Raw genomic sequence first — 12,720 nt, 5'->3', positions numbered from 1 at the left:
AGTACGGGGCTTAAGGTTGATATATAATTATACAGAAACATGTACGTTACACGCAGATTGTGAAATCAGTCATTTCGAGATTTAACGTTAGTTTAGTTTAGGTTTATTTAGGTTAGGTTGATCTAGGATAGGGTTAGGTTAGGTTAAGGTTAGTTTAGGATGGGTTAGGTTAGGCAAATTTAGGGTAAACAGAGAAGCAAACGCTAACTTCCGGCATAAGTCACTCCGTCCATACGACACCGGTCTTTGCCTGACCAAGGTCCTTTCTGAAGAAAGGACTTTTAAGAAAAATTTGATCTAAGATAATAATTCTCTCACCTGCTGTATTAACAACAGCGGTAACGACCCAAGGACTTGTACATTAATCACCAAATAAAGATAAACGTACACCCCACCCGCTAGACTTCCCTCCGACGGACGTTCTCTAGACACAACAAGCGTATTGTTATTGCAGTATTAATGTTATCTATTTTCTTTAAAAATATTATAACTAAGTTCAGCAAAATAAAATCATGATTTTTTTTTTATATAGACCCATACAAACAAATGTTTTTGGTATATATTTTCAAGGAGAGATTTAGCCATTTTTATTAAGCAAGCAATTTGTTACAAATTGCTATATTTCAAAGTTTACATTCTTATATGTACAGTATTTTTATTATTTATTCTCTCTCTCTCTCTCTCTCTGGTAGGAGTGATAATTGTGGAAATACTTGATGGATGTAAAGGAACACACCAAGATAGTATCAGCATTATTTTACTCCCATCCCCCCCTCAAAAAAGAAAAAAAAAAATGCACATAGATAGGTGCCAGAGAAGGATTTCTGAGTGAAACCATGAGTTGATGCCTGGTGGTCTTGTGGATTAAGGTGCTCCAGCTGGATGGGGCCTGTATGGGTTTACATCCAAGAACTGGCTGGGGTTTATTGCTCACATAATGCCAATCAGGGGCAAGTAAGGCTGGTCAACCTGATGGAGCAACAAAGGATTGAATGATGGATGAATAATTAATGAGACTGTGATAAGAGAGAGAGAGAGAGAGAGAGACAGACAGACAGACAGAGAGGGAGAGAAAGGGGGGGGGAAGAGAATGTAGCAGTAGGCCTACCACCCCACCTATATCCCACTCCACCCCAGCCCAATCCCACCACTTTCTACCCTACCTCACCTCTCAATTTTACCCCACCCACCCCATCTAACCCCACCATTTACAACCTTACACCCCACTCATCCCCACTATATATAATACCATTACCCCACCCCACCCCACTGAACCTCAACATGACCCCACTCCATCCCTCCCAACCCAACCATTTCCTCGCTTCTCAGTGCCACCATTACCCCATTACCCCACCCCATCCAACTCCAATCCAACCATTACCCCACTCCACCCCACCCACCCCTATAAAGATTATGTAGGGATTTATACAGCTTACCCAATTATATGTAAAGCTGAACACAGCCTATGTAAAGCTGTCTCCAGTATATGCAATGTTTACCCCTGTGTAGGCAAAGCTTATCCCAGTATGTATCCCCATATAAATAAAACTAATATAATTTTATGTATAGTTTACCTTTGTATATGTAAACTCTTACCCACCCTGCAGTCTCACCTACCCTTTTCTTGCCTACACCTAAATTAAAGTCTTCCATCACATATCTGTATCAAGTTCTATGCTTTTTCAGTGCCTCCTTCATATCCTTAAATTTTCAGTTTCTTTGTTGTCATATGATGTTGGAACATAAACTTGGATTATCTTTATTATTTTTCTCCTTTGATCAGTTTTATTATTATGATTGCTACCCTTTCATTTACATTAGAAAAATCATCAGTATTGCTCCTTATATGCAAATTGTTCACAGTCTTACACCACATTCCATCTTTGGTCATTAGCCTCTGTAGCAGTGACTGTCAGATAACTCTATGAATGCTTTACCTTCTGATCTCACTAAGTATCAAAATATGCATTACACTGAGGTCATGTGTATCTCTGTTTTTATGTATTCTTTGTGGAAAGTTTTGACACAATTTATAGAAATAAGAAATTATTTTAGTCATTACATTCAGACTAAAACTGGCAGGATTATCACGTATACACCTACTGACAATATTTTATCTTAATCTGGACACAGACTCGATACTCCACTCCCTGAGGTCCAGCAATCCTTCTGCATGCTATGTTTTTATGACATGTGAGTCTCGTCGAATATCAATAACATTTCCTGGCTTTTAGCTACACCGGGGCATCAGACCTTTAAATGCACAGCTGTTGTTTGGATGTCCCTGGGTGCATTTAACCCCATTATAAAACTTACTGTATGCTGACACACAAACACACACACACACACTAGATATACCATCACAAGTAGAACTGCTTGCCGGAGAGATCGACACATCTGAAGGTAAAGTAATTGTAGCCAATTTGTACATGCCACCCAGATCAAACACATGGGAAAGAGATGAATATGAGGACCTGGCAGAGAGTACAATTCAGAGTATAAGATCATTACTACATAAAATGGAAGAGAAATCGGAAAGAATTATACTAACTAGGGACTTCAATACAAATATAAATTGGAATACTCTAGATATAAATAGCCAAGAAAGCTGTTGGGACCAAAAGCTCCTGGATCTTGTACAAGAGTTTTTCTTAACGAAACATGTGAGGGAAACCACCAGAAAAAGAGGACTTGATGTACCTTCAGTGCTAGATCTAATATTTACTAGGCAAGAAAATGATATTGACAGTTTAATATATCACCCTCCACTCGGCAAAAGTGATCATGCAGTACTAAATTATAACTTCAGGATAGCATATGACATAGTAAACAGCAATGACAGTTACAAAATTAGCCTAAACTATAAAAAGGGAAATTATCAAGACCTAAAGAAGTATTTCTTAGAAAATGATTGGGAATATGAGCTTAGAGGACAAGATTTAAATGCTGTATATAAAAAATTTTGTGAATTTTATGAAATAGGAGTCCAGAAGTACATTCCACAGCACAAAGAAGCAGATAAGAAAATACAGAAATGGTTCAATGTAAAAAATCAAAAGAAAGAAGAGATTTGTTGTGGAATAGATACAGAAGACACAATAGTGAAAGGGCGTATAATAATTACAAACAGGCAAGAAACGACTATACAAGAATAAGGAGGGAAGCCCAAAAACAGTTTGAGGAGGATATAATAAATAAAAGTAGTGATCAACCAAAGCTGTTTTACAGCTATATCAGAAGCAAAACCAAAGTAAAAGATATAATACAATCCATTACGGACGAGGGAATCACTTATACACAAGAGAAAGATATTTGTGAAGCACTAAATAAGAATTTCCAATTAGTTTTTACAGAAGACAAAAATTTTGAGAGGGCCTATGTGGAACACGCATGTCCACACATACTACCAGATATACCAATAGCAGAAAAAGTAATACAGGAGGAGTTAAGTAGATTAGACAGAGGAAAAGCAAGTGGTCCTGATGAAATTTCATGTTGGGTATTACGAGAATGTGCAAGGGAGTTAAGTAAACCATTATTTTTAATTTTCAAGAAATCCTTGAGTCAAGGTAAACTACCTGATATTTGGAAAAAAGCAAATATTGTCCCCTTATTCAAGAAAGGAAATAGACAAAATCCACTCAACTATCGACCAGTATCACTGACCAGTGTTGTAAGCAAGGTATAAGAAAAACTTATAAGAAAAGCTTGGGTAAATCATCTAGAAGAACACAGTATGATAACAGAAAGACAGTTTGGTTTCAGAAAAGGAAAATCATGTGTTACTAATCTGTTGAGCTACTATGACAGAGTAACAAACACAATACAGGAAAGGGAAGGATGGGTGGACAGTATCTATTTAGATTTCAAGAACGCTTTTGACACAGTACCACACCAAAGACTTTTATGGAAACTGTATCATCAAGGAGGAATTCGAGGCAAACTGTTTTGTTGGATGCAACACTTTCTCATAAAAAGAGAAATGAGGACAGTACTAAGAGGAAACTACTCATCATGGAAAGAAGTGACTAGTGGAGTACCACAGGGTTCAGTGCTGGCACCAATCATGTTTTTAGTGTATATAAATGATATAAACAGTAACACTGGAAATGAGAGCTATCTGAATATGTTTGCAGATGATGCAAAAATACAAAGGAGAATTACTAACACAGACCCTTGTAAAGAGCTACAAGAAGAATTAAATAAACTTCATGAATTGAGTAGTACATGGCAAATGGAATTCAATGTGGACAAGTGTCATGTAATCAAGTTTGGTAAAAGTGGAAAAAGACCAGATTGGGATTATAAGGTAGGAAATAAAACCTTATGCACATCAGAATAAGAGAAAGACCCAGGTGTGATTATCAATAACAGACTATCTCCGGCTGACCACATCAGCAAGAAGGTACGGAACATGTATACACTGCTTGCAAATATGAAGATAGCATTCACATACATAAATGAAGACATGCTAAGAAGGATAATAACATCATTCATTAGACCAACCCTGGAATATGCATCAGTAGTCTGGAGTCCTCATCTCAAAAAGCATATAGACAAGATTGAAAAAGTTCAAAGGGCCACTACAAGATGGATGCCAAGCTTAAGGGACCTAAGCTACGAAGAAAGACTAAATAAACTGGAACTACCAACACTACAGGAGAGAAGGAAAAGAGGTGACATGATAATGCTATATAAGTGCATATCAGGAAAGGAGAAAATAGACATAAATGATTACTTAACATATGGAGAAGCATCAGCACGAGGACACTGCAAAAAACTGCATAAGAAGAGAGGTGATAAAGACGTAAGGAAATTCAGTTTCCCAAACAGAGCAATTGATCAATGGAATGCACTACCGAATGAAATAGTGTGTGCCAAAACAATTCACAAATTTAAGGATATGTACGATAAATATGGTTTAAGACACGGGACAGTACGAGCTTGACTCATTCCTGTAAAGATACAATTAGGTAAGAATTAGGTAAGGTAAGAACACACACACACACACACACACACACACACACACACACACACACACACACAAACACACACACACACACACACACAAACACACACACACACACACACACAATCAGCACTGCACCTCTGAAAGTATGGATGATAATCTGAAGCCAAACAGCTCTGGAGAATCTGAATTAAGGTTGCTGACAGACAGACAAGAACGGGATTGGGTGCTGAGTTGAAGAGGGGGTGGAATGGGAAAGTGTGAATATCTGCTTTAATAAGAGTAAAATCATGTCATCAAAGTATTTCCTGTGCCAGCCTGGTGTGAGATTCATGTCTTTTTGGACTGCAGACAACTTCTTTAACACCTCATCACCACCACCAAAGCTTTGCTGCATATCCACTTGCTATATATTTGTACCTCACAGTCGTATGCTAGAACACAAAACAGCTAAGTGGAATGGAAGCTCCCTATTCTTCTAATTCTTTTACTTTTATTTCTGAGGCAACATAGTAAGATGGAACATGTTAACACTTCCTATGCCATTGCTAACTGCACCTGGAAGTGTGGGATGCAGGCTGCCCATACATACTTAATAACCACTGATGCTCTAAAAATGACCACAACAATTTCCATTTTTACATTCCACTTTACATTTGAAGGTTTAGACATATGACCCTAAAATTTACAAACAAGTACAGTAATTACTGGTATAAATCACAAGAAAAAAAAATAAAACAAAAATTTGAGAGCTTAGACATATGACCCTCAAATTTACAAACAAGTGATTACTGGTATAAGTCATGTGTAAAAAAAAAAAAAGAAAAACGAAGTTCTGCATAGTATCTGATTTATTAAAGTCATTAATTTAAAAAAGGAGCAATAATTTTTTTTTTTTATAATTTACAATAAAATATATAAATTTTGTGCAATACTGTCATTAATGGGGTGCTTTCAAAGCTAGTATTCCGCTAGATGGCTCCACTGTTGCAGTAAACACATTCCCCGCACTGTTTAAAAAGCATATTTTTCATTGTGTAAATATCTATACTGTTGTGTGAAAATGTGGATCATAGTAATGTCATATGCCGAAATATAAATAATACAAATAGAACACGTATATATAACGTATCGTGAAGTGTTTACATTTATCATAAACGGAAATTAAAATATCATTGATGGCATGTGATGGCAACCCGTCCTTCCAGTGACCCTATATTATTTAATTTCTGCTACATTTAGTGCAAATTTGGTTCTTAATACATTGTCTGTTCAGACTGTAAAGTACGCCTAGTGGGTATCTAGACTCATCCAGTTTCTATGTGGGCAGAAATTTAATGTTGAGTAAATACTGGCATTCAACATTTTGCTCGCTTCCTTCACGCATGCGCACCACAAGACAGTCCCGTGTTTAAGTTTTTCACGAGGGATGTCAAGTTTCCATGAAAAATTTTATTTTGATGACGTGTAATGTCACGGATTCACTCAGAGTAGAAACAATTAAGCTAAATTCATAACATTCGTCATTGGTTCGTAAGTGACTATGTACAAGCAGTGTGTTTCACTGAGCGATATCTTTGTGTGATTGTCATTCCCACATATTGCCTCACTAGCTGTTAACTAAGCTACGCCCATTTCTCATGTCCCTGTACCCGACGTTGGTTACATTACTGTCGTAAACGGACACACCCACAAACACATAACAGTTCAGTAATGAGAGTTCCTGACTGTTGAGCTGAGAGAGAGAGACCTTCCCCTGCAGCTTCCTTGCACCATGAGTGAGTCATATATGTATCATTGTAGCTTTTTGTAAATAAAGTGTTACAGTGAAGTTTTGTCTTTTTCTGTTGAGAACTAGTGGTTATTTTAATTTTTACATTTCACCAAGTACCTCCCTTTCCTTGGGGGAAGCAGCCTAGGTATATAGATAGATAGATAGACCAAGTGCCTACCAAATAAATACCTTAAGGTCATCTTATCATCAATATCTCACACACATTGCCCCCTCTTGGCAAGTCCCTAATGGTATGGTCATGTGAGAACTGTCTCCAGGCCACCTGTCCACACACATATGTTTGTAAGATCTTCCACTGACTGAGTCAGTAGCTTGTGCACATACCAGTCCTCTTGACCTGGATGCAATCTCACTCGGGGTAGACATTTAAGAGGATACAGTAGTATTTACTCATCATGTGTTCTCACGTTTGCATGTGTGTGTGTGTGTGTGTGTGTGTGTGTGTATATATATATATATATATATATATATATATAATCGTGAATACTGAACTTGACTCCGTGTGAATCTTGTGGATCACTTGGAGGCGATGTCTTGGCTCGTGTACCTTCCACAGTCGTCTGTCCTCGGTGAGACCGGGCAAAGAATGACGCGTAAACGATCTTGGTTTTGGGACGGTTCCTCAGACCGGATCATTTTTGATGGTGAATGCCAGTATTTACTCAACATTAAATTTCTGCCCACATAGGGACTGGATGAGTCAAGACACCCACTAGGCGTACTTTACACTCTGAACAAACTATGTATTAAGAATCTAACTTGCACTAAATGTAGCAGAAATTAAATAATGTAGGACCACTGAAATGGCGGATTGCCATCACATGCCATCAGTGATATTTTAATTTCAGTTTATGATAAATATAAACAATTCATGATACGTTATATATACGTGTTCTGTTTGTATTATTTATATTACGGCATATGACATTACCATGATTCACAATTTCACACAAGTGTAAATATTTAACAAATAAAATTATGCTTTTTAAACAGCGCGGGAATGTGTTTACTGCTACAGTGGAGCCATCTGACGGAATACTAGGCTTTTCAGAAGCACCCCATTACATCCAACAATTATCACAAACTTAACCACTTCATTCCAAGGACATCTTTATTTCATTCTGATTAACGGCAAATTATTTTACTCAGTTTAGGAACAACATTCTCAGCATTATGGGAGATATCTTTATATTCTTATTCTGGTTTATGTTGTTGATTTTACTTAGTTTAGGAAAGATGTGTTTATCCCGATGGGTTCAAAACAATCTCATTTCATTCCTACAGGCTACAGACGTCCTTTTATTTTTATTTAGCTTATGAAAAATGTCTTCAAATCTTGGGCTGAAGGGATTAAAGTACACTGTAATGGTGATAACAGTAATTACCTTAAAAATTCAAAATTACAAACAGTAACACTCAACACCTATCTCTGTCATATCAGTATCAATTGCATATGAACCAAAGTCTCATATAATTGCTCACTTGGGTACCACTAACTATAGTGTTTTATATATGTTACCACTTTCATATGGGAATGAAACCTGGGCAATGTGTGACACAGTATTTGATAAGTTACAAGGTGTATACATTACATTTTTCTGAACAACTTCAGGCATAAGCAAGATGGATGGTGTTATTAACAGAGAAACAGAGAAACTTATGAGTATTTTGAGACAGAAGTAAGATGTGGAACTTCTCACTGTTACCTATTAAAATGATAAATGCTGAGCTGGTACTGATATAATCAAAGAACACACACAAATAGGATGATAAAGAAAGTTTTTTAAAGTAAGACTGCAGGTAATGCTGAAAAAGAAAAACCACATGTAATATGGAAGAAGAGAATACAGCAGTATAATGGTAGGAAAAGAAGGAAGTTGAATAGGAATGACTAAAGGAGTAGTAGTAGTTGTAGCCTCAGGTTCAAATCAAAAATAAATCTGGTGGACTGCAGGCTGAAGCTGCCTTCCTCCTGTATCTCACCATCCTCCTTTCAGAGGACTGGGAAGTAGTAGAGGGACATTCGTATAACTGGGAAGCTTCATTAGCTTCATTAACCAGTTATATCAATGCCATCAAATGAAAGCATCCCTCTCCAGCACCAACTAAGGGAGTATGAGAAGTATGTGAGGATAAAATAGCCCAGAGGTGGTTTTGCCATGGGCATTCCCTACTGGGGGAAACCCAAGAGAAGTAAGATGTCCAGAAGATGAGGATTAATTGATGACCATCATCCTAAATGATAAGGTCACTCTATGGAGAGTACTAAGATGGATGATTACAACTACTGTATGTATCACATATTATGCTTGGCATTCATACACCACAACTTTCATTACTAATTCCCTTTCATACAAATACATTAGAACACACCTAGCTTTAGCAGTCAATTAAGGACTCAACAAATCCGTGAGAATGTGGTGAAACAGATGCAATGTCTTTACATTTACCTCAGCAGTACCAGGTAGTTCTTAAACAGTTCAGCAGTTCTGCAACTACAACTGTGTTTCCAATGTACAGTACTATGATGGTTGAAAAGACAAACACCTATTCCAAACTGCCTCGCTGTTATGGCCAAAGGTTATTCTGAATGTGAACCTATGGACTGCATGAAACCAGCCATGTCAAGCTGGCACATCCAAAAGTCTTGTGCTGATGTTAAGCTGACAGTCTGTGTTGTAAGAGTGAAGTGTGTGAGATGAACAGATGCATTTTGGTGAGAGAGGACATTAAAGGGAATGCATGGTGAAATGTGAGATGCACTTGTGTTGATACTCATGCAGTGATGGGTAATGGCTACATCATAGTCTGGCTTAACAATACAGTTTAAAGTATGTGGAATGACAATAATATAACAATACTATTCTTCTTTTATCTTAACTTGGCATAAATTTTTGTCCTTTTGTAGCTTATTTCATGTGGCTCAACAGCTACTGTTCTACATCCTTTTCACAGTACTTCTTTGTGACTAATATCATCTATTTCTCACTCTGTATTCAAGATGGAGAGATGGAAATTTGGCTCTACATCCTTTCTACAGCACTTCTTTGTGACTAGTACCATAGTCTTAGGTTAATCTATTTACTACTCTGTAATCAGTATGGAGAGTTGGTGATTTTTGGGCCAAGTTAAGGTAAAAAGAACATAGTACAGTACAGTCTTCTTCATCGTGTTACTTCAAGGGATTTTATAATAATTTCTTTCAGTCTTCACTTACTGCTGTGCTTACACCCTCATCACTGAAATCATTATTGCATCAAGAACTCTCATACTCCCTGAGCTATAAACAAAATTGCACTGAAAATAAATAGGCTAAAAGAGGGGTGCCAAAGAATGCTGAGAGATTAAAAATAGGCACAAACTTATTCCATTTCACTCATTCATTCATCATCTAATCCACTGTTGCCCCATGAGGAGCGTACAAACTTATTTCACCTTGCCAAATCAGAAACAATAGTAAAATATACATTAAAAATATACAGTACATTATTATTATGATACACTGAGTTTGTATTCTAATGTCTATTTCTTTTATTTCCCTATAAGGTTTATAGCAGAATACGCATTATCTGACTGTACTGTTCACATTAATAGAAAATATAATTCTGATACTTATCATACAAAAGCCACAAGGATAATTACAAGAAAAGTGTCCTCCCTCTCTCAGGAAAACACACTACTTATAACATAAAATATTACTGTAAAAATAACAACAACAACAAAACAATGTACAGTAATAATAATAATAATAATAATAATAATAATATTAATAATAATAATAATATTAATAATAATAATAATAATAATAATAATAATATTAATAATAATTATAATAATATTAACAACAATTACAATAATAATCATCATCATCATCATCATTCGGACCTCCTTTCCCACCCTAGGGCAGGGTGAGGGGTAGCAACATCCAGACAGCCAAAGTTTGCCCAATTCAATGGGCCACGCTTCCATTCACTCACCATTCAAGCCCTTGAAATCCTGGCTTCATCAGATAGGCCAAAAAAATTTTCACCACATTCCATAGCTTCACATATACTATCTGCTAGAGCCAATCCAAACGCCGTCACATTAAAGAGAGGTGCCAAATCCCTGGTTATGCGCTTTTACGAACAAAATTCATCCAGCCATCTCAGTCTTTTGTCAGTCCCTTAGCTTCACCAACTTCCATACCTCTCTTCTTCACACACTCACACACTCACTCACCATATCCCTCCACCTCCTCCCTCCTTCAAATTCACTCAGATATACCTTTTTCACCAATCTATTGTCATCCATTCCCTCCACATGACCAAACCATCTTAGTAATAATAATAAAAATAAAAATAATAATAATAATAATAATACACAATTATAATAATAACAACAATAATAATACACCATTATGGCAAGAGTCTTGAACTTCAGAACCTGGATTGCTTTCATATCCAGTACATAAAATTTAATCAATCATCATGCAAACCCTATTTTCAACTTTTTCTTATTGTCTCAGAGAAGCCAGAGTAGCAACAGAGCTGCCTGCATCATAAGTACGAGTGATTAGGCAGCCTCATCCCCATTCTGTAAATCACTAAGGAAAAACAATGCAGTACAATTTCCTCCTCTAATTCATAAGTACATTACTGCCATTTGAATACTTAAGCTATAAATACATCAGCACTCCTTTTACCTTAACTTGCCCCAGATAGTCATCGTTTTGCAGCTTATTTCACATAGCTCAATGGCAGAAAAAGACAATAGAACAGCTTCACATTGCATTTCTTTGTGATTAGCACCAGAGTGTTACTTTATTGTTACAACTCGATATTCACGAGAGAGACTGTAATTTTAGGCCAAGTTATGGTAAAAAGGATATAGTGATCTTATGTAAAGTACTTAAGGCCCCATCCACATGAGCAGGCAGTGCCTGACGGGCACAGCCCACTGAGTGGATATCCCTCGTTTTTTTTTGCAGTGTTTCCAGATCAAGCAGTCTCCTGTGGCTATTTGCTACATACCGACCATCAGCCCAGCAGGCAGTGCCTCAACAACAGGCAGGGGCATTTCGATAGTTTGCCAGTGGTTTCCCTGCTTATGACGTCATTTACACTCGTGCCCACCACCCACCCTCTAAACGTGTGAAATGGAATGTGATTTGGTAACAATGTTTGCCCGTCGGGCACTGCTTGCTCGTGTGGATGGGACTTAAGTCAGGATATCTCTGATGTGCAAATGTTTAAATTCTGAAGAGGCAACTAAAGATTTTTTAAACACATAATATTCCTCCAAGGAATTAAACCAACCTCCTCCCTTAAAAATCTGGGATGATTTTCTCAAACCTATTTATAATCAGCCCCCTAACGCAACTATGATTTTTGCCCCCCAGGATGGTTAAGGAAAGAGTGGAAACTTGCTATGTCTCTCACTCTCTTGTTTTTTCCCTCCTACAGAAACACAGATCTCAGTTACTGAAGGTAAAGGAAAGAAGAGTGGAAACTTCCCATGTCTTTTTTTTTTTCCCTCCAACAAAAACACAGATCTTAGTTATGGGAAGAAAATGATGGTACGTTACATATGTTTTCGCCGGAAGTACAAGGAAAGGAGAATACAGAATCTTCTCTCCTCCAAATACAAATAAAATTATGACATGGAATTAACTGTAAGTATACCTGATAATCCCACCCTTGAAATACAGTGTTTAACCTCAGACCCCTCTACACCCAAAAGTGGGGTGATAATTACCATTTATAAACCCACTGAGTCTGGGATGTCTTTTTCGCTTTATTCCTACCATCTCCTGTTACTTTTCATTTATTTTAGGATACACTTTAAATAGATTGGTTTGATAGACTTAGTAAACATCTTCAATATCAGACGCCTTTCCTGAGTTGAATAAAGTAATTTAATTGCGGAAAAAATTAAATTAAATGAGATGTTACCTGGATTCATGGGATTATAAATT

This window comes from Coenobita brevimanus, chromosome 115 (assembly GCF_032717465.1).
Source record: "Coenobita brevimanus isolate Jiangsu-jjx chromosome 115, ASM3271746v2, whole genome shotgun sequence".
Classification (NCBI taxonomy): domain Eukaryota; kingdom Metazoa; phylum Arthropoda; class Malacostraca; order Decapoda; family Coenobitidae; genus Coenobita; species Coenobita brevimanus.
The sequence above is the reverse complement of the archived record's forward strand: the minus strand, read 5'-3'. Positions refer to the sequence as shown.